Source organism: Pongo abelii, chromosome 16 (genome assembly GCF_028885655.2).
Source record: "Pongo abelii isolate AG06213 chromosome 16, NHGRI_mPonAbe1-v2.0_pri, whole genome shotgun sequence".
NCBI lineage: Eukaryota > Metazoa > Chordata > Mammalia > Primates > Hominidae > Pongo > Pongo abelii.
Genome location: NC_072001.2, coordinates 17,417,849 through 17,441,039, shown reverse-complemented (window position 1 = coordinate 17,441,039; position 23,191 = coordinate 17,417,849). Strand labels below are relative to the sequence as shown.

The following is a 23,191-nucleotide window of genomic DNA, read 5'->3' as shown; positions in this document are numbered from 1 at the left end:
TTACAAAGTAGTATGTATAACTCTGTAATATATGAAGTGAGGCAATGATACAACCAGTTTTAAAAATAACCTTCCATGATGATTTTCATTTACATCCACCTGCTTATTAGCAAGAATCTTTTTACAGGTTTACTGCACACCCAATTTCTGTTCTGGAAAAACTTTTGAACATCATCATGCCCTCGCCCTCCAACTTCTCCTCTCACCTATATTTAAAAGGGTCTGCTCTTTACCCTAAAATCTATACTAGGTAATTTTCAGAATATTCCTTCAATCACCAAACAAAGTTTTGAGATCCTCGTGCTGGATTTCACTATCTTAATATGAAAACCAATAATCACCTATTAAAATTCAATACAGGCCAGGCACAGTGGCTAATGCCTGTAATCCCAACATTTGGAGAGGCCAAGGCAGGTGGATCACCTGAGGTCAGGAGTTTGAGACCAGCCTGACCAATATGGTAAAACCCCATCTCTACTAAAAACACAAAAATCAGTCAGGTGTGGTTGCAGACACCTCTAGTCCCAGCTACTCGGGAGGCTGAGGCAGGAGAATAGCTTGAACCCAGGAGGTGGAGGTTGCAGTGAGCCAAGATCGTTGACACTGCACTCCAGCCTGGACGATAGAGAGAGACTCCATCACAAAAAAAAAAAAAAAAAAAAAAAACGCTAGTAAGTAAAATAAATAGGCCAGGCATGGTGGCTAATGCCTGTAATCCGAACATTTTGGGAGGCCAAGGTGGGTGGATCACCTGAGGTCGGGAGTTCAAGACCAGCCTGACCAACATGAAGAAACCCCATCTCTACTAAAACTACAAAATTAGTGGGGCGTGGTGGTGCACGCCAGTAATCCCAGCTGCTCGAGAGGCTGAGGCAGGAGAATTACTTGAACCTGGGAGGCGGAGGTTGCGGTGAGTCAAGATCGCGCCACCGCACTCCAGCCTGGGCAACAAGAGCGAAACTCTGTCTCAAAAATACAAAAAAAAGTAAATAAATAAAACACAATACAATACAGATAATACGATTTACCTAAGATGCTGTTGTATGAGTTGAACCAGAGGCAAACACTGTTTGCCAGAAGACTCACAGATCCCCGTATTAATAAGGTCTTTATCCAATGGAGTCCTGCTTCTATGAAATGCTGAGGCATTTGCTTCCTGTTCATCAATTTCTTTTTCCTTCTGTGCTTCTTTTTTGGCTTCAATATCCTGTAATTCATAAACAGAAATTGTTTACAAGTGATCTCATTACCAGGTGTGAAGACACACAGGCTGGCTGAGCCCTGACCCCAGTGCCAAGCTATCCCAGCCTCTGTGGCTGCCGCACACACCTACCCACAGGGCTCCACCTGCCCTGTTGGAAATCCCAACTCAGTTGTGCAGTTTCAAACAGTGTCTTCTGTTTACAGATCCAAGGTCCAGGCTGCCTCTGCTGATGCTCTCCAGCCTCCTTCTGTGAAGTCCCTAAAATCCTTAACCCTGCTACTGGCTCTCACAAAACCCAATGTGATCTGCCCCACACACGCAGCATCCAGCTGCTCTGTAAGGACAAGAAGGAGCTAGAATTCTCACACACAGAAGTCCTGGCTCAAATGTAAATGGCAGAGCCACTTTGGGAAACTATGAACACACACTGACCCCAGAACCTAACAAATTCCACTCCAAGTGTTTACCCAAAGGGAGGACATATGTTCACTAAAGTACTTTTTCACAGCACAATCGTGGCAGCTCTACACAGCCAAAAACAAGAAAGCCTGGACGTGGTGGCTCACGCTTGTAACCCCAACACTTTGGGAGGCCAAGGTGGGGGGATCCCCAGCCCAGGAGTTGGAGACCAGCCTGTGCAACACAGTAACACCTTGTCTCTACAAAAAAATCAAAAAACTAGCCCAGCATGGTGACATGCCTGTGGTCCCTGCAACACAGGAGGCTGAGGTGGGAGGATCATGTGAGCCTAGGAGGACAAGGCTGCAGTGAGCCAAGATCAGGTCACTGTATACAGCCTGGGTGACAGAGCAAGACCCTGTCTCAAAAAAAAAAAAAAAAAGAAAACAAAAACCAAAAACAATTTAATGTCCTTCAATAGGAGAATGAACTAACAAAGAGCACTACACCCATAAAATGGAAAACTTCCCAATAATAAAAACGAAGTCACAATAGACACATCAGTGAGTGAATCTGAAAATCATTCTCCAAGGCCAGGCAGGAAAGAGTGCATACTATACAGTTATATTGCTGCGACACTCAGAGCAGGCGAAATGCATCTCATCTGAGGGGAGGGGAGTATCCTGGCTGCAAGTGCCAAGGGCACAGGGATCTTTCCGGGTGACGGGAATGGTCTACCTGAGTAACAGGTTATCTGTTAACTTCACTGAAACAGGCAACATGCAGTATTTTATCACAATTAAATCATCTCAATAATTTTTAAAATTAACACATAAAATAATTTTAATTTAAGAAAATACTTGGATATGATAAAAGTTGAGTGTTTTACTGTTTGCAGTTATTCTTCACATGTGTGAGTGTGGTATTTCCGATCTCAGCGCACCACCAGGTCACGTGTGCCTCCAAGGCCATACCTGGATCTCCGCAGTAATGGCTGCGTGTAAGGCTGACTCCAACCCTCCAGCAGCCATCAAGCTGCCCACCAGAAGATCAATCATGAATCGACAACCTGGACTTATGTTCACTTCATTGCCTGAAACTGAACTAGAAAGTGTGTGCCAATTTGAGTGAAATGCCATCCCCACCCAGCACCCTGACCCATGCCGTCTCCTGTTCCTTCCCCGAGCCCACCTGCGCAGGGCAGGAGAGCAGAGAGCGCCCAGGCCTGCTTCTCGGCAGTGGGCAGCAGCACAGACCGGCCGCTCTGCAGCATGGCCTGGGAGGCTGAATGCACGGTGCTCAGCACGCCTGTGCTGCTGGCCAGGGTCACCACCGTCTGCTTCAGGCTGTTCAGGAGGACACTGCCCAGACCTAAACCAAGGAATTCCGGGTCAACCTGGTGACTAATGGCAGCATGCAACTGAAAGGAGAAAAACAATTTTCACTTAGAACCCCTAAAAATGAGTGAATTTCAAAGTCTTACTAAACACCGAATAAAACTCAATTTGAAGTATTATTTAAATAGACAAAATAACTTCTCAGCTTATGTATTTTTAAAAACTGGACTAAAAAAACTCTTACCCACAATAGTTGAAGTATTTTCTAGAGGAATTTTTGTAACCCCACTATGAACACATATATGGAAAAGCTCAAGATCAGCAGAAGAGCTAAACAACTAGCAACAGCAACCTCCACCCCACCCCAACCATCTGCACCAAACACAAATAATGGCTACAATGTAACCACAAAAGCTGCCACAGGCGGTGGCTCATGCCTGTAATCCCAGCACTTTGGGAGGCCAAGGTGGGAAGATTACTTGAGATCAGGAGTTCAAGACCAGCCTGGCCAACATGATGAAACCCCATCTCTATAAAAAAATCAGCCAGGTGTGATGGTACACACCTGTAGTCCCAGCTACTTGAGAGGCTGAGGCAGGAGAATCACTTGAACCTGGCAGGCCAAGACTGCACCACTGCATTCCAGCTAGGGTGACAAAGTGACACCCTGTCTTAAAAAAAAAAAAATCTGCTAAAAATTAGATTGTGGAGCTGAGAGTACACAAGGAAACTCCTCAAGTGCAAAACCGAAATTCACATGGGCACACACAGCAGGAATCAAGAGGTTCTGGGCTCTGAAAGCAGAGCCAAGCCGCCAGGCTTCAGCACAACCTCCCACACGGGAATGCACACAACGACCCACTGAACCCGAGCTTCCTGCAGAAGGCTGGGAGCCACTCAGGATCACCTGCCTGCCAGCCAACCACAGCCAGGGGGCAACACACTGCCCGTCCCAGGCTCTGGGTAGCAAGAGGCCCCACGAGAAATCAGAGACCCGGCCTTGCCCTGGGAGTAGAAGTGAAATCAAAAGCACACCACTCATCTAGGTATAGATATCACAGGTCAGGAAATGACCACCGACACTCACCTAGAGTCTGTGAAACCTACAGAACCCTCAGGACCCCGGAGAGGCAAATGCAAAACCATACGCTGGGACACCTCGACAGCCTAAGACATACACGAGGCCACGCCCCACAGCACCGACCAGAACAGAAACATCACTGAAAACCAGGAGGGGCAGCAAACACCTGGGCTGCACCCACGCAAATGCCAGGATGCCATAGGTATGGTGATAAATGAGTGCTACAGAGGACTAGAGAAGCACACTTCAGACCTCTGCTCAGTTCATTACTGCAACTAAACACTACACTCAGTTCTGTACATTCTAGAAGCAGGGCAAAAAGGGGAGGGGCTTGGAGAGGGACATGACAGGTTGTTACACAGAAACCACTGTAATAAAAGGGAAAAATTACTATGTCGAGAAAACTGTGGTTCCTGTCATTAAGTTAGAGGGTTTTATTACAAAGACAAAAGATGATGATCAAACACTTCAGGATAGAAATATTAGAATAGCATAGAAGTATTCAGGATAGCATTTCAAAAATGGTATTTTGATTATTTTTTTAAAGACTTCTTTTAGAGATACATAATTATGAATGAAATGATGTGCTGTCTGTGTTTGCTTCAAAAATGCTCAGGGGGTAGTGGCAGTGGTGATGGTTTCAATGAAACAAGAGTGGCCCTGGGTTGATAATTGTTGATACTGGATTATGGACATGACATGGGGGTTCATTACACTGTTTTCTCCTCTTTTAAATAGTTTGCAATTTTCTATGATTAAAAATAAAGTTACAGAAAAAGACTTAACAGGTGGGGCCACTCCCAATTAAGAGGGGAGTGTGATTAAAGAGGAAGCAAGAGGCAGCTTGCTGTGGGCAAGAAACAGCCTGAAAGTCAGTGTGCCTGGAGCATCCCACTCAAGGCAAAAAAAAAAAAAAGGAGGTGGCCAGACATGAGGCTGGGGACCAGGAAAAGTAATACCCTGCCAAGTCCCATTGGACGTATGAACCCACACAAATCTTTGAGTGATGGGGAGACATTTGGATATTCTGAACATTGCAAAGAAAGAATTAGACTTGGCCAGGTGCGGTGGCTCACACCTGTAATCCCAGCACTTTGTGGGGCCGAAGTGGGTGGATCATGAGCTCAGGAGATCGAGACCATCCTGGCTAACATGGTGAAACCCCGTCTCTACTAAAAATACAAAAAATTAGCCTGACATGGTGGCACATGCCTGTAATCCAGCTATTCAGGAGGCTGAGGCAGGAGAATCGCTTGAACCCAGAAGGCGGAGGTTGCAGTGAGCAGAGATCGCACCACTGCACGCCAGCCTGGGCAACAGAGTGAGACTCTGTTTCAAAAAAAAACAAAAAGAATTAGACTTGTGCCCTACCTAGATAGACTGCTCTGGTGGCCGTGTTGTGTAGGGGTGGATTTGAGGGAAGCAATTCAGGAGCAAATTAGAAAGCTGTTGTAGGTGTCCTAGGAATTGATTTCAGGACCTGTACAAGGATGGTAGTTTGGATGGAGAGGAGGAGCTGGAACCAAGAAAGATTTTAGTAAATATAGTGGGCACAACTCAGTGGCTAATTACACATCAGAGAAGAATGAGAATGAGCCAAGAAAGACTCCACACTTCTAGTCTGGGGAACTGGATGGACTGCAATCCTATTAACGGAAAGAGGACATATAGAAGGACTATCAACTGTCATCTAACTGTGTTTTGAAAACAAAAGATCTTGGTAGGACCCATCATTCTAGTCAGAGGACTCTGTGACCTGCCTTCTGTGACAACTACACACACTCTCTCTCAAGTGTCTCAAACCCTTTTCTTTCTATAGACTCCTTCCCTTACAGGATTGTAGGTGATCAGAGATGTGAGAAGGTTCCAGCAGCATTTAGCCTCATGCTTTCCTTGTACAGTTGGAAGGTCTACAGATACTAACTGACTTGTGCAAAACCCTATCTTTTTAATTTGTTTAAGACTGCCCTAACTTCAAAATGAAAAACAACAAACACATACATATACACTTTTCCATCAGCTTGACTACCAATCTTTGCTCCTTCTTTAGTACTCAAATACCCATTGCTCCATTTCCTTCTTTTTTGGAAATTTATTTCTGAAATATCCACAATGTTTTATTCTCTACCCTTTGAATGCTACTACTCTAAAATTCACTGAAAAAGTCTTTCTTGTTAATCAAAGCAGACTTTTCTCTTTCCTCATGGATTTTCCTTGTCTTTCTGTGAGATTTGAATCCTATCTGCTGCTTGCCTCCTTAAACTCCTTCCTCCTTTGGTCTCTGGAATAATAAGCTTCCTTGGATCATACTCCTCCCTCTCTTCACTACTTTACTTCCTCACCATCTTCCTCTTTTGATTCCCCCTCTTCCTCTAAATCTCCAAGCTTCTTTCAGGAGCCCAACACTCTTCTCTTTTTACTCAAATACTGTGAAGCCATTCACCCTCACATGGTCCACAGTTTCTTCTGTGGTCACAGCCAGCACTGACAGTGGTCCACGTGGAGAAGTCTGTGCCTGTCATGAGTGTGATGTGTCAGCTATGTTGGCCCACATCACTTTGCCACATGTGCCTTCTCAAAGAGAAGTAACCCACACTGCCCTGGGGCTCACCACTGGGCTGGACCACAGTTAAAAGGGAGATTGACAAATGAGAGTGGGTTCTGAAAAGCACAGGAGGTTGTGAAAGGATCTAAAAACAACAGTGCATGAAGACTGCTGAAAAGGCTAAGAATGATGAACTTGGGAAAGACAAAGCTCTCGGGATCCATGGCAGCTTTCTTCATATTTGTGAAAATTTGTCACATGGGATGGGGCATAGATGTATTTTTTTCTGCTTCAGAGAACACAAATTGGGAGGTCTATTCTGTCTCATCAGAAGAAAAAGATCTTGCAAATAACTTGTGTTGCTCAACACAAGAATGTGGTGTCTCTTAATGCAGTGAACTCTGTTCATTGCTGAAGGTGTTGAAGAAGAAATGCCTGCTCCGAGAGGGAAAGTGGCCAGATTACTGCTGAGACCCCTTTTCCCCTGATGCTCTGGGAATTGCTCTCTTCATAGATAGCCTGTCAGCACGAAAGACTTAACATGTTTGACATAGAACCAGCCGTTCTGTTCAATTACTTGAGTCTATCATTGGTGCTGTTGTTCTTACAGATTCCTGGACTAGAAATCTCAGAGCACCTTTGATTTCTTGCTCTCTTTTTGTCCCTATATAACTACCTCCAGAATGCTTCTTTGATTTCCTCTTGATTCTTAATTTCCACTGGCACTGTTACAATCCAGATCCATCAAATCACATGCAGATGGTAGTTATTGGATTTTTAAGTTGGAATGAACCCTGGAGAGATCAAGCCCAACCTGCTCCTTTTATAGGTAAGGAGAATGAGACACAGAAAAATTAGACTTGTCTAACGTCATGTAGTTAGCAGGGGTGGTTCTAAGCTCCAATACTCTTAGTACCTTGTTCTTTCCATTTCCCTACGATCACTCAGGCGACTAATGCATTTCAACTTAACTGATTTGATAGAGACTGACCATGACTTACCCATGGAATGATTGGTTTATTTGTATGATACTATGACGGTTCATGGTCAAATCACATGTGTTAAAACCTAGAAATTATCCCCAATCTCTTAAGGGTAGCAGACCACTGGATCTGCTTTGAGTTAAGTAACACTGTCTTTTCTGTGCTGCTCAGAGAAACTGCCAAAGGAGGACTGCTGAATTGTGAAATAAAGAAAAATTCTAGCCAGCTCAAGCTCTCTAGAGTCTGTAAATCCGGGTCATTTGGATATTAAATGTATCACTGTACTCCAATGAGTACAAAAATTACATATATCATGTTAACTGGCTATGCCCTGATTACTCCCACAAAAGGTCCCGGAAGCACGTTGGTTCTTCTGTTGCTATTCTGGACTCTTTTAGTTCTTGTGCTTGTTTCAGCCAAGGCAATTTCGCTTCCACTGGACTTTTTTCTAAGAAAAAGAGAACATAAAGAATGAGCTTAATTACTATTAATCATTAAGGAGTTGGATAGATGATCATATTGGCTGAAGATTTCATTTATAAAGAGGTCATATTTTTCAAATGCAAGTTGAGTTCCTTAGTACAATACATTAGGTGGCTGCTGGAATGAATTAAACATTTCTGCTGTAGTTTTTAAAAATTAGTACATTATTAAAATGCAACCAAAATGATCACACGATACAGTTGAATCTGCTGTCAAAGTTAACATAAAAATGCCGTTTATAAATCAATACCAATTTCTGTTGTTCATACTTTGAAGCTCTTACTTCAACCATATCAGCTTGCTGTCTTTGGTCACATTTTATTTTTGCCCATGGAATGCAAAAATTAATAGAGAAAGGCAAATAACATGAAAGTTAAGAAAGTTGGAGGGGATGAAAGAATCTGTGTTATAGTTTACTCAAACTTTTACTATTGTTGTAGTTGTTGAGGGAGATGATTACCAATTACATCTGGCATGGAGGAACAAACTGTTGCCCCTTTCTGTCCTTTGAAGCCTCCTTGATGTGAAGAAGGGAATAATCTATCTATGAAGTGAGAAATAAAAATAACTTTAGGGTGCTTCAAGGAAACTATGGACACTATGAAAGTGGCTATGAAAGTATCATAAATGCAGAAGGAAGGAAAAAAGACTTCACTGATGGAGTTACGTAGTCAATGTTTGTACCTGTCATGGCAACTAGTGATTTTTCTGCAAGATAGACATACTCAAAAATATTTGTTGAATGTCTAAGAGGCTATTTGTATGAATAATGAACCCAGAAATAACAAGAGAGTTTTACCATCCTCTCTCAAGTACTAAGGAGGAGTCCTTCTTACTAATAGTTGGGAATAATCTTTTCTCCCATTTCAAGATGGAAGATACTTTTCATGAGGATGGTTAACATTAAATAACATGGAAATAATTATGTACAGAGAAGATCATATATCAGAGAGATGATGCCAAATCCTCCTATCCATGGATGCTACCCATTTCTGCTCTTTCATGTGGAACAAATGTGAACTACTGGAGAGATTATAAATGCATCCATAGATCCCCACTGGGAACTGGAAGTTTTCATTCATTCCATGCATTAGTACACATGATAAAGATGACATCATTCCTCCCTCAAAAATCTTACACTCCAGTGGAAAGGTAGCTATAAAGAAGAATGAGAATCTTGGGAAAAGAATAATTTCCTCCTCCTCCTCTACTTCTTCCTCCTTTTCTTGCTCTTCTGTCTTTTCCTCCTTCTACTTTTCCTTCCCCTCCTTTTTCAATCTCCCCCCCGCCATTCTTTTTCTTCAAGGGAGGGACTGCATTTAATTTTCTTATGTCCACCAAGAAATGTTAGTATAAAACTAAATAGGAGCTACTCCATCTGTACTGAATCAACAGGAGCTCAGTTTTCCCTCCAGATGAATAATTCACATATATCTAACTTCTTTATCTAGATGGGAAGGTCTATTGCAATCTGTCAATAAAACAATTTTTATAAGAAAGTAGTACGTTGAAAGGGAAATGCTACAATATTGGAATGGGAGCTGGAAATACCATTTGATTTGAATTTACAATGCACCACAGACTTACCTTTTGGTTCATAACACAGGATGGAAATGACACATTCTTCTTTGACGTGTAACTTCAGTTGTGGATCGCAGCCCCCAACATGCTCTCCACGGTGGTTAATACACACAACAACCCGGTACCGTAACCCTCGGCCACAAGTCACCATGCACTTCAAAGAAGAAAAGAGAAGCCAATGCATTTCTTTTAAGACAACCACAAAGGCATTATTGTATCATATGCAAAGGAGAGCCATGAACTACATAAATATTAAACACAAAAGACTTTTAGACAAATATTATGTAAGGAAGGGTACAGAGGCTAATTTTCTGTGATGCTTGTATTTCAGGGCCCCTCTTTTGTACAACCTTGTTCCACTTCTCAATTCAAAAAGTATTTAAGGTGAGATCGTAATTCAAGAAAATTACAAATGCCTTGAAATCTTACTGCTCAAATATCAAAGAAACTTGTTAGAAGTTTTCTCAAGTTTGATTAAAAGTTTACATGACCCTACCCAAAATAATTTTTGAAGATGAATGAAACCTTTCTGAACTGTCAATAAAAATATAATACAATTCTGATGAATTATGCCAGAGGATTATTTTTCTATTCCGTCTATAAAAGTCAGTCTTGCAAAACTGCTCTCATATAACGAGGCCATCAAAGAGTATTCAGCCAAACACTACAGAAAAAAATACTATCGATGTATCCCGATACATCTATAACTGCCACAGTTAAAGTTAATAAAAACATTATGCTATTTTTCCCTGAATTTTTGTGAAGTTTGTGTTGTCAGCATTTTTTTCTTGGATTATTTGTTTATGATTTGAAAGTTACTCTTGCCTATGAGTGGAATGTTTTCATGTCATATAAAAATCTAGAATAGCTTTTCAAATTTATCTGTGTTATGGTTTGGCTCTGTGTCCCCACCCAAATCTCATCTTGAATTGTAATTCCCATAATCCCCACTTGTCATGGGAGGGGCCTGGTAGAGGGTGATTGGATCATGGGGGCAGTTTTCCCCATCCTGGTCTCATGATAGTGAGTGAGTTCTCCTAAGATCTGATGGTTTTATAAAGGGCTCTTCCCCCTTCATGCTCTCTCTCCCTCTCCTACTGCCTTGTGAAGAAGGTACTTGCTTCTATTTCACCCTCCACCATCATTGTAAGTTTCCTGAGGCCTCCCCAGACATGTGGAACTGTGAGTCAATTAAACCTCTTTCATTTATAAATTAACCAGTCTCTGGTAGTATCTTCATAGCAGTGTGAGAATGGGCTAATATAATCTGCATGTTGGGGAGTATATACATGTATGCATTTAAAAAAATTGATAGACTATATTTTTTGAGGACCATATTGGGTTTACAGAAATATTGAGCAGACAGTACAGAGAGCCCCAATATTCCCCTTCACCCCCTTTTCCCCCTATGATTTTCCCTATTATTAACATCTTGCCTTAGTGTGGTGCCATTGTTACAACTGATGAACCCGTATTAATACATCATTAACATAACTAATACATCATTTAATATATCATTATTAAATATTAATATTAAGTCCAGAGTTCACAATGTGGTTGTTGTCATCTTTCTAAAATTCGTAATTTCTTATAATTTCCTTTCTGATTCTAAATAAACATTCCCTTCAATACTCAATATTTGTGTTTTATATTCTTGTTTTTGAGGAGTCCCCTCCAATCTGTACAAACTTCAGACCCCACCCATTCTGGATCCACCCCAGGGAGGGGCTGAGAGTTCTTGGTTGCCTTTGGTTACCTGCTATGGGACAGGCACCTCCTTCATTTGTTATCTCATGAATCCTCCTGACCCACTTCCAGGTCAGTAGCTTCAGGTTTATTGAACAGATAAGCAAACGGCCCACCATCTAAGGATCTTGCTCAAGGTCACACAGTTCCTAACAGGCAGAGTGGAATTCCCTCCCAGAGCCATCTATTGCCAAAGCCATGGCCAAGCCACTGCTTTAAGAAGCTTGAAAAGTATTTTCTGACCCTCTAAGCACTTTGTACCTGTGTATTGCTAGGGACAAGTTTCAAAGATATGTTTCGAGGATATGGAGACTTTTCTCAGTGTATGCACATCAGGCAGAATATTGGGAAATCTCTCTAGTTCATGATGCCACTCTTGAAACCACTGAACAAATACTTTAATGAGTTCAGTGAAGCTTGAGATTACCGTTTTTGGAAAATTGACTCACCTACCCCCAAGTTTATCAATTTGAGATATATATAATCTTGAGTGGCTGTTTTAGCCATGAAAGAAAAAAATTCACCCAAAGAGAAAGAAAACAGTACAAGATATAACTATACTACAACTGGTTAATCCAAAGGAGTATCCTCTCCTTTTAAACCACCCTTCTGGGAAGCTGGACACTTCCCCAATGGCACTGTCAGTGTTTACAACGGTTCCAGAACTCCTCTGCGGAGCTGCATATGTCCTCGATGATGGAAAATCCACATCACTGAGAATATATTTGATTTTTGAAAAAAGTGAAAAGTATTAAGGGTGAAGTACGGTGAATGAGAAGAGCTAGTTAACATCCTCTACTCTGATAATATGCATAATGATGAAGTCATGGTATTTATGGGGATGGAGGGTGATATAAAAGCTCTAAAGCCAACATAAAACATATGGCTAGGACTTCAGAGAGCTGAAAACAAGCTCTGCAGTTGTAGAAATAATGTTGATTGGGGGCTGAAAAAATGAAAGTCCCTAATGTCTCGATAACAAATCCTTTTGCAGCTGAGATGATATTTTTTGCTTTCAACAAAATAGAAAGAGGACTTAAATTGCCAGCAGAAAGATCCTTAAAAATAATTTTTGATGCTAGACCATCACATGAATTTTGGCACATAACTCAGGAGTTCAAAGAACAAAACGACCTTGCTAAAATAAAATCCTTCCATCCCGGTCTATTGATTTATGTGAACAAGCTTTCCCAGTGTACACATGCAAAGCCAAACAAAACAAAATAAGAAACCAATAGTAAAAATTAACAATAAAATCATTGCTGAACACATGGCTCATTCTGATGATGAATATATGGACTAGTTTTTAAGCTCCACTTATCTTCTATCAAGATATATTAATGCATGTACATGATGAACTGTGTATTCAAAGGAAATGCAATTTTTATGTGTTATTCTTATTTACCGAACTTTGAAATATATATATATATATATACGTTATTTTGACTGTGTATTAAAATTTACTCAATTCAGAGGAATATTTTAAATACTTAGGGCCTTATGGCCACAGGAAAGTAAAATAAATTAATTTCAATGATCATATATATTTTCTTGGAGAGAAGTAGAATAGTGTAATAAAAAAAGACTTTAAAGCATAAAAATACGTTATATTAGAATAAAATTCTGTGGGGAGAGTTGATTGTAAATGTGAGTTCAAAGGGAGAAATATGCACAACATCCAAATTGTTAAAGAAGAGGTCACCCCTGTATTTTTTAAATGAAAGATGGCAAAGACAGAAATTATCATGGCATTTAAATTCCACTAGACAGATTTTTTTGAATGCTGCAACACTCTTATTTTAAAATGTCAACATTCACAACATGTTGAAATGATATTCTTTGTAATTATTTAAACTTGTGATAGGAAATTTCAAATGTCAACCTAAATATATGTGAAGAAATGCATAACTCTCTAATCTTCTTTTTAGGGAGTATGTGACCAAAAATTAATTGATAACTTCTTCCCTAGCAAGTTTGAATAAAGTTCTACAGGGTGATGATGTTTAGTCTGGGGATATGAGAAAAAGATTGATATGGTCTTCACCTGACACTCACTTGTCCTTCAAGTTCAAGTGCTACCTCCTTTCTGAAGCTTTCCTGACACCTTCAGGTGGAGTGAATCATTCCACCTTGTGTCTCTGAAGTACTAGGCACATGACGCTACTCATGCACAATACAATACTGTATCACAACGTTGTTTGCATGCATGTCTGTGCAACTAGATTCTAAGCTTTTGGGTGGTAGGAGCAAGTTGTATTTACTTCTTAGCACGGTAGCTGACGCATTGAATAAATACATGAATAGATATATTAATGCATGTATATGTTGAACTTAAGTGTGGAAATCACTTAAGAAAGCTGGAGAAACTTGAGTCAACTACACCTCACTCTCTAGAAAATTAAAGGATTAAGATTAAATTATTAAATATCAATGTCTGCATTTTTCATCTTTGACTAATCCAGCTGCATTTTATTTGTTCTGGAGGCTTACTCAGTCATCTCTTTAGAAAGTGAAAACTACGCTAATTTGACATGAACCTTGTTATACCTCTGGAGTGTTTTCCTTCTTCTCTTTTCTTTTTTCATACAACTTGACCCCATGGATGATTTCTAAATAGGCTGCCCACCTCTGGTCTTTCCCAATGTTAGGCTATCTTGCCTCAATTACTTAAAATATATTATGTCTCCACAAAAATTATGAAGGTTCTTAGTAGCTACTGGATCAAGGACACACACTTTCATGTCGTGTCAGCATTTCCAACTTCATCTCTCAGTTCTTAGTAACATGGGTCATCTCTTCAAATCTTCAACTTTGAGTCACTTCTTGTCATTACTGCCTTTGCTCAGCCATCTCTGTTTGGCCATCTCCCTAACACTAACCCTAACCCAGTGATGTTTCTCAGGTTCTTGTTTGTTTACATTCTTCAAAGAATTTAAACAATTTAAATTTTAATTCTTGCTTGTTTAAATTATTCAAAGATGGATTAGGCAACACAAGGGCAACAAATACTTCCTGATTGACTCTGCTTCAACATTTGTTCTTTACAGATTTGTTCTTTACGGTACTTAATATTAATTATGCTGATAATTACATGGAAATATTATTATTAATGTCCTTAATATTAATTATTCTTGCGTACCTTGATGCTTCTGGTCTTTCTTACCTTGTCCTCCAACTGTCTTCCTAAGCTCTTTGGAGTAGGAACCATGCTCTTTTACCACTTTTTTTTGTCTCCGTGCTGTCTAGTACCATGGTGGGCATATAGAAAATACCCCTTAAAATATGAGAATTAATTAAAAGTGGCATTCTCAAATCTTACCTGAGACCCCTCCATAGCAATCCACTTGGGGCAATCAAACAGATTACAAGTTTGCATAACCTTGGGTTTGGGTACGTACATGCACTTTCATTCTTCTGCCTGCAATATCTCTCCATGCATGGATTCCTCCACACACACAAAGCTCCGTCTCCAAATCCCTCCTCCACAGGACACGGAACATGCAGTCCAAGGATTATGTTCCCAGCTCAAAAGCAAACAAAATTATATTATTTATTTGTTGTTTGTTTGAAGTTTGCAAAGATGGTGGCAAAAAGTATGGCCTTAAGGTATCAGGTGTGGTTCAGCTGAATGAGCCTGGGACTGGGAGTCATAAGACTTTACACTTTTTTTTTTTTTTTGAGACAGAGTCTTGCTCTGTAACCCATGCTGGAGTGCAATGGTGCAATCTTGGCTCACTGCAACCTCTGCCTCCCGGGTTCAAGCAATTCTGCCTCAGCCTCCCTACTAGCTGGGATTACAGGCGTGCCACCATGCCAGGCTAATTTTTGTATTTTTAGTATAGACAGGGTTTCACCATGTTGGCCAAGCTCATCTAGAACTCCTGACCTCATGATCCGCGTGCCTCAGCCTCCCAAAGTGCTGGGATTACAGGCGTGAGCCACCATGCCCGGCCTTTTTTTTAATTTTAATTAATTTATTTTTTTTAAGATGGAGTCTCTTTCTGTCGCCCAGGCTGGAGTGCAGTGGCAAGATCTTGGCTCACTGCAACCTCTGCCTCCTGGGTTCAAGCTATTCTCCTGCTTCAGCCTCCCAAGTAGCTGGGATTACAGGCACCTGCCACCACGGCCGGCTAATTTTTGTACATTTTAGTAGAGATGGGGTTTCGCCATGTTGGCCAGGCTGGTCTTGAACCCCTGACCTCAAGTGATCCATCCGCCTTAGCCTCCCAAAGTGCTGGGATTACAGGCATGTGCCACCACACCCGGCCAAGACTTTATTCTTAACTGCCACACACAAATTTTAGTCACAAGGTACTTAGCTCCTCACATCTGGGGTTTTTGTCAACTGGGAATAATATACCTTCCCTATTTACCCTTCATCAGACCATTGTGAAAATTAAATCAATTAAAATATACAGTGTGGCTGCATCTTCAAACTGCCTCTAAACTGTAAAATACTAATGGACAATATTATTAGAGAATCACAGAACCTCAGAGTCAGGAAGGACCATACTACTCTTTTCATGATAAAAGGGGATTAAAATTTCTGATTAATTGCAACACTTGAGCTCCTGCTATAATACTCAGTTGTCCAAGATACGCTTGATAGCTCCAGCGATGGGAAACATCATCTTTTGAGGCAGCCTATTCCATCTAATTCTTAGAAAGATTTTTCCTATTATTGAGTTGAAGTCTGTTTTCCCTTAGCTCTATAAAGTGTCTAATATCTAACCCTCATACATTTTAGGCTATTGCTACAGATGCTACAATTCCTTGCAAACTACTTAAATTGCAAAAAGGAAAAGGAAACATATCACTCGCTGAGGAAGAGGTTGGAAGTGGTCATAGGGCATTATCTCTTTAAATCCATCACTACAAATGAAATCATTGTGAGAATATCATTTCTATAATAAATTCACACATTCATTAATTGATGAATATAATATTTGACATCCCAAAAGACAGAGCTCTTCCAAATTGGAAACTAAAAATATCAAGTGTTATCAACCATTCCCAAAAATTCAGCCACCATCTCTTTGTCAAGAATATCTATGACACAAATTCCCCAGTTCTATTTGAAAATATAGAAAACTAAACTAGCAGTATATTAATCAAAGGAAAAAAGTATCTTGCAATTTCAATAAATTTATTCCTTTTTATAATAATTACTCTCTTAATATATTAGTGATATTAACACACTGTCGTATTAGTAGGATCTTCAGAAAACCACTTTATTTCACAGAATTTGTCTTCTGAAAGGTCTCTATTCATAATTACGTTCAACCAGGCTTACAGGAAATGGGCAGTTTAGTAACAGGAAATGAAATCCACTGAGAACGCTTCCTTTTCCACTTGCACACTTCTTCCTAAGCCAGCTGGCAGATATCTGGAGGATTCTGAGACTTGATATTGTTCTGTTATTTTAAGGTATTGTAGTAAGCCAGGAAACTTCCCCAGGCAATCCAAGTCAGCAGGTACTAAATTACGCAATAGGATAGTTTGCGCATAGCTTTTTTTGCTTTGGCATTAAAATTTTACTTCCTTGCACAATGCATTACTTATACTGAATTTAATAAGAATACTTCAAAAGCCAAAACATGATAATGGGTGACCCAGTTTAAAAGCTAAAATGGTGAGTGAAAGATATTTATGATTGGCAGATGGACTAGACATTTTACTTGGATGAAGAGAGCAGGAGATGTTCAAAAAGGTTCATTATAAAAAAACTTAGGAACACATAGCCCATGACAAGAGAAAGCTAGACTTTCATTCCTAATGAATGTGTCCTAACTTCTATGCACCATAGTTACAAATGTGAATGTAGGCACCTGCCGCCAGGAGACAAAGTCAGGAAATGGAAATGTATTGCCCTGCAAAGATTGATCAGTCTCAGGTGAAGCTGATTTGTTTCTTTTTGAAGTAAAAAGGGTGTGGACAATGACACCAACCTTGATGGGCAGGGATCCACGCTGCATTCCTTCAGTTTTGGTTTTGGTTTTACATTTTCAGGGTAGTAGTGACAATAATGGTCAGAAACTACCCTCTTCAAGCGGATATCCACACATTCAGCAGAATTGAGCTGATAACCTAAAGTGTTAGAAAAGGAAAGTCTGAATATTGCATTCATTTTTACTTGGCAGAGTTACCACTTGCCACACACTTTTTTTTTCCTCTTTAAGAAACTTAACTCAGTGGCTCTCAACCCTGGCTGTATAGCAGAACCACATGGGAACTTTTAATACACTCTAATGCCCAGGTTCCTTCATGGTCCAATTAAGTCAGAAGTCCTGTGGCTGGGATCCAGGAAAACAGCACCTTTTTAAAAAGATCCTCAGGTTCTTCTCAGATGACTAAAATGCGTGGCCAAAATTGAGAATGACAATTAGTACCAACTGCGGTACTCTCAGCACTTCTAACTAAAAAATGACAATAGTCTCCTCTTAAGAACTGTTTCCAGCCCAGGTGCAGGTGAGTTATTCATTCTCCTCGGTTCATTGTCTTTTCTCCTCATTGTCACCACAGCACTGTGCAAGGCCCTTCTCTCATTTCCATATAATCTCTCTTCTTCCCTTATTGACACTCCCATTCCAATCCCCGCAACACACCTATTTTGATTTGTTGTTGATATGTCCTTAAATATGCAACCATCTTATGTAATGTTGTTTTTTTGTGTATCTGTTTTTAGCTTAATGAATGATAATGTGTTTTAAATCTTGTTCTGTTTTCCACTTTTTTCACTCAACATCATGTTTTTGAGAACTACCTTTGCGCTGGGTGGTTGCTGGGTTGAATATTTCTTTCATAACATTTTGTGATTTGCATACACAGTACCACATTTTACTCTTCTCCCCTGGGATGCCACAGGCACCTGCAATACCAATAAGCTTTCCAAATGGGGAATTAAGCATTGTCAATACAAAAAGGAACAAAATCCATCCCCCTATGTCACTCCCCAGCCCTCGTCTCACAAGCCTTCAAACAGAAGGAATGAAGACTTATTCTTGATTCTACTACATCTAATTTGTAGAGTTTCTGAGGAAAGTGAACATTGCAAATAGATGAGTGCTATAAATTTAAAAAGCAAGTCACAAAATGATGCTTCTATTTCCTGAAAGATCTGATTCCAAGTTTCCTGTCACTACATAAGTGTCTGTTAAGTTAAACTTTTTTAAAAAAAGGTAATTTTTCAAAACTAGAATGAGCTCTTTACGAAAGAAAAAAATGGCCAAAGCCAAGCGCTCTGCGTCTGCCAGTTGGTCTAAAGCTCTGAAAATACATTTAAAGTCCTGATTGTCGTGAGGAATCTGATTTTATAAACCACTAGACAGCTTTCTATAAGACATGGCTTGGATGTAAGCTGAGTGCAGAAGGACGGACTGGTAAGCATTATAAAAAGCAAGGTCGAAACCACAAGAATGAAAATCCAAATGGAGTCAATAAAATGTTACTTGGGTGCCAATATCTGCCAGAAAGTCAACGATATCAGATGGCAATGGCAATCTAGGTACTTGCTCCAGATTGATCTCAAGTGTCTCACATTGACGATTACAGATGGGACTAGGAAAGTCCATCCAAGCACCCCCGGTACTTTAGAGACCAATGGACTAATTTTCTTGATTATCCAAAACACTTTAAAATCCATTCACACACATCACACAGATTTGATGACTAATATAATTAAATTTTGGTAATGCTTTCCTTGTGGGTTTTATGTGCATATTTTATTTTCCCCAAAACAAGTACAAAATGAGATTACAGCTCCTTGAGTCAGAAAAAAAAAAATCTTTGTTCTAAATAGAAATAGACTTCTAAATGAAAACAGGGCATATACAGGTGTTTATAATTTGGGGAGAGACAATTAATTTTCCTCTTCTGTTTTATCACAGTTTAGAGATAGCACAAAGCAAAAGAAATGAGGCAGAGTGCCTTTCTGTATCTTGAGCAAATGTACTGAAATTCTGCCAGTGTACAGAAAATGGCAGGCTCCCCAAAAGCAGCCTAAAATCTCCCTTCTGTTCTTACAGAGACTGTAAGACAATCTCACTGCTAAGTGCTCATGCACATTTACAGTTCCAGCAGGACTACGTCTTTCCATCGGCACCCGAGTATGAGAAACACCTATTTGCTTCCCAAGAATTTAATCAACTGGATTAAGCTGAATCCCATTATAAAGTGTCTCCTCTGGAGTAGAAAGTGTCTTTTATCTTACGGATCCAAATGTGAACGTCTCTCTGAATGACTGTGTGTAAGAACAAAGAAATAAAATTTTTAAAAAAGTAGATGTTTGAGCCAGGCATGGTGGCACATGCCTGCACTCCCAGCTACTCCAGAGGCTGGGGTGGGAGGATGGCTTGGGCCCACCAGTTGGAGACCAGCCTGGGCAACATAGTGAGATGCCATCTCTACAAAATATTTTAAAAATTAGCCAGGCATGGTGGCATATGCCTGTAGTTCCAGCTACTTGGGAAGCTGAGGTTGGAGGATCGCTTGAGCCCAGGAGTTTGAGTCTAGCCTGGGCAACTTAGTGAGACCTGCCTCTAAAACAAACAAACAAATAAAAAAGAGAGAGATATGTTTGTTTTTCTGCAGAGTAAGAGTACCCAAAGAGTCATAAGTGACTCAAAGATGTAAAGGAAACTTTGCCTTATAAAAATGCTTATAACATTCAAGAAAATTCAGAGGGAATTGAAAATAAACTGAATGAATGTCAGAGCTGGTAGAAACTTGAAGTGACTTACTCCACTGGTTTGTTCTCACTGTATGAATTTTGTGATTGTGCTCTATTTGTGACAAGGGATAGATTTCCACTTACGGTAGTTATTAAATTCTTTTTGTGAATATGTTTATTTAAGTTGAGTAAACGCCCCCTTAAAGAAAAATCCTTTAGTAAATAACAGTGCAGGAATAACACAGATATGGCAAGAATAGTGATGGCAATATGGCTCCAGCTGCTATCCAAAGACACCGGCTTAAAGAGGCGATGGTTCTCAAAGTGGAGTGCGTACCATCATCTCCTGGAGGATGAGCCACACCCTGGGGTTTCTGACTCAGTAGGTCTGCGGTGGAGCCTGAGAATCTGTATCTCTAGTTAGTTCCCAGGAGATGCTGATGCTGCAGGTCCAGGAAGCCCACTGTGAGAATCACCTGCTGCAGGATCATCATCATGTGGTCTTTTGCCTCAACCCTGGCCCTGGGAGGAACTAGCTGGTGAACTGGGGAGATTCACTTGTACTTTCTTTCTGTGGCACTATTCAGTCTTCTCTCCATTTCCAGGGACATAAACTTCTTCTTGGGCCTGGGCTGCCCAGGGCTTCCCATAAAAGTGCCTGCCCTGTTGTTTCAGGGGGAGCCTAAATTACAGAAGAGAGACATCTGCCTGCATATTCTCAGCAACCTGGCACTGACTGAAGAGCCCTCCTTCATATACCTGTAGTTTAAAGGAGAAAGGCCAGTTTCTGACTCTAAGTAAATTGATATGCCGTAGGCTTCAAGGATTGAGATGTGGAGCTAGGCTGGGCTGGAGAAGGATTTATTCTAGCTCTTCAAACAAGACCATACCTGAGCCTGCATACCCTGATCTGGTCCCAGGTATAGTAGGAGGTTTAGGGGAGGCAAAGGGCAAAGTCATTTAGAGCATGACTCTGATATCAAGCAGACCTGGCACCAGATCCTAGCTGCACTGTTTACTAGCTGAAAAACATACTACTGTATGCTCTTTACACTTTCTAAGGGTCAGTTTGTTCATGCATAAGACAGGAATAAGAGACCTTCCTTAGAGTTTTCTTGAAGAATAAATGTGATTATGAGCATCTAACCCATGGTTTGACACATGGTAAACACCTAGTACCACTGCCTGGTACTCTAAGGGGAAGCTTCAACATAAATCCCTATTCTAGTAAATCATGGTTCCTGGGTTGCATGCATTTATTCTTTGATTTAAAAGGTTAGTTCAGAAAAAGAGAATTATTTTGACAGTAGCTCTGGTTGCCTTCTCATTTGCTCCTGAGAGTTGCCAGTTCTCCATATCAAATGGACAATAATCTTCCACTGGAGCATGAAAGATGCTGCTTTTCTGGCATGTGTGTAGAGCCCTGGATTACACTTGTCCCCAAACCTTCCTCAACTGACTATGAAAACCTTGAACAAGGCCAAGCACGGTGGCTCACGCCTGTAATCCCAGCACTTTGGGAGGCCAAGGTAGGTAGATCATCTGAGGTTGGGAGATCGAGACCAGCCCAGCCAACATGGAGAAACCCTGTCTTTACTAAAAATACAAAAAATTAGCCAGGCATGGTAGCAGGCACCTGTAATTCCAGCTACTTAGGAGGCGGAGGCACAAGAATCACTTAAACCTGGGAGGCGGAGGTTGCAGTGAGCCAAGATTTGGCTATGGCACTCCAGCCTGGGCGACAGAATGAGACTCTGTCTCAAAAAAAAAAAAAAGACCTTGAACTAAGCAGACAATAAGCAGGGCTTTCCCCTTTACCACTTAGTAGGGACCCTTTCTCTTTTTAATAAGCTTATACTCTTGCACCTGAGGAGAGAAAAGTTGTAAATCTAACGTTAGAACCAACACACCCATTGACTCAACCTGGCTGGGCAAGTCACTCCTTCTTTCTGCTTCTCTGATTTTTCATAGAAAATTAAAAATAATACATACATTAAGGCAATCAAGAAGAGAAATGCAGTAACACAGGCAAGCAAGTTTGTTTATGGTTTTTTTTTTTTTCCTTTGGCTAAAAGTAAAAGGTGTTTTCCAAATCCATTTTGCACCTGTCTTCAAGAATAAAGGCAAATGCATCTTCTTCATTAACACCATTGCATTCAGGCTGCTGAGTAAGGTGCTGTGTGATGAGACATCTCTAATCACCACACCAATTTTAAAATCAGCTTCAAAAATGAAAATGTGAAATTTGTCTAACTCTGAGCTCTAAATATTCATGAACAAAGCCTGGACCTCACCTCCTCCACACCTCACAGTGCAGGGAAAGAAGTCAGTTTGTCTCCACTGATGACTGATGGGCTGGTAAAAGAACTGAACCATTATTTTTAATAATAATATATTTAAGCACATCCTTTTGAAAAATTCTTCTAGAAGCACAACTGCAAGAACTCAACTTAAGTGTACAAATATATGGTGTTTAAACAGTCTAGTATCTAATTAAAAGGAAATGGGGGGTAGGCATGGTGGCTCACACCTGTAATCTCAGCACTTTGGGAGGCCAAGACAGTAGATCACTTGAGGTCAGGAGTTCAAGACCAGCCTTGCCAACATGGTGAAACCCCATCTCTATTAAAAATACAAAAATTAGCCCAGCATGGTGCCACATGCCTGTACTCCCAGCTACTCAGGAGGCTAAGGTGGGAGAATTTCTTGAACCACTGCCTCAAAAAAAAAAAAAAAAGAAATAGGGCACCAATGAGGTAATATATATGTTAATTAGTTCCATTTAGCCATTCCACAATATATACATATTTCAAAACATCATGTTATACACTATAAATATATACAATTTTTGTCAATTAAAAATGCTAGGAAAAGATTAATGTGGCCAGGCACAGTGGCTCACACCTATAATCCCAGCACTTTGGGAGGCCGAGGTGGGTAGATCATCTGAGGTCAGGAGTTTGAGACCAGCCTGGCCAACATGGCAAAACCTGGTCTCTACTAAAAAATACAAAAATTAGCTGGGTGTGGTGGCATGTGCCTGTAGTCCCAGCTACTCAGGAGGCTGAGGCAGGAGAATAGATCGAACCCATAAGGCAGAGGTTGCAGTGAGCTGAGATCGCACCATTGCACTCCAGCCTGGGCAACAAGAAGGAAACTCCATC

At 40.6% G+C, this 23,191-nt stretch overlaps 1 pseudogene; it reads right to left on the bottom strand.

Moving 5' to 3' along the window:
* Positions 1-7,060: 7,060 nt before the first annotated feature.
* LOC129050285 (ADAMTS-like protein 3) overlaps positions 7,061-23,191 on the bottom strand; it is a 122,119-nt pseudogene continuing 105,988 nt past the window's right edge.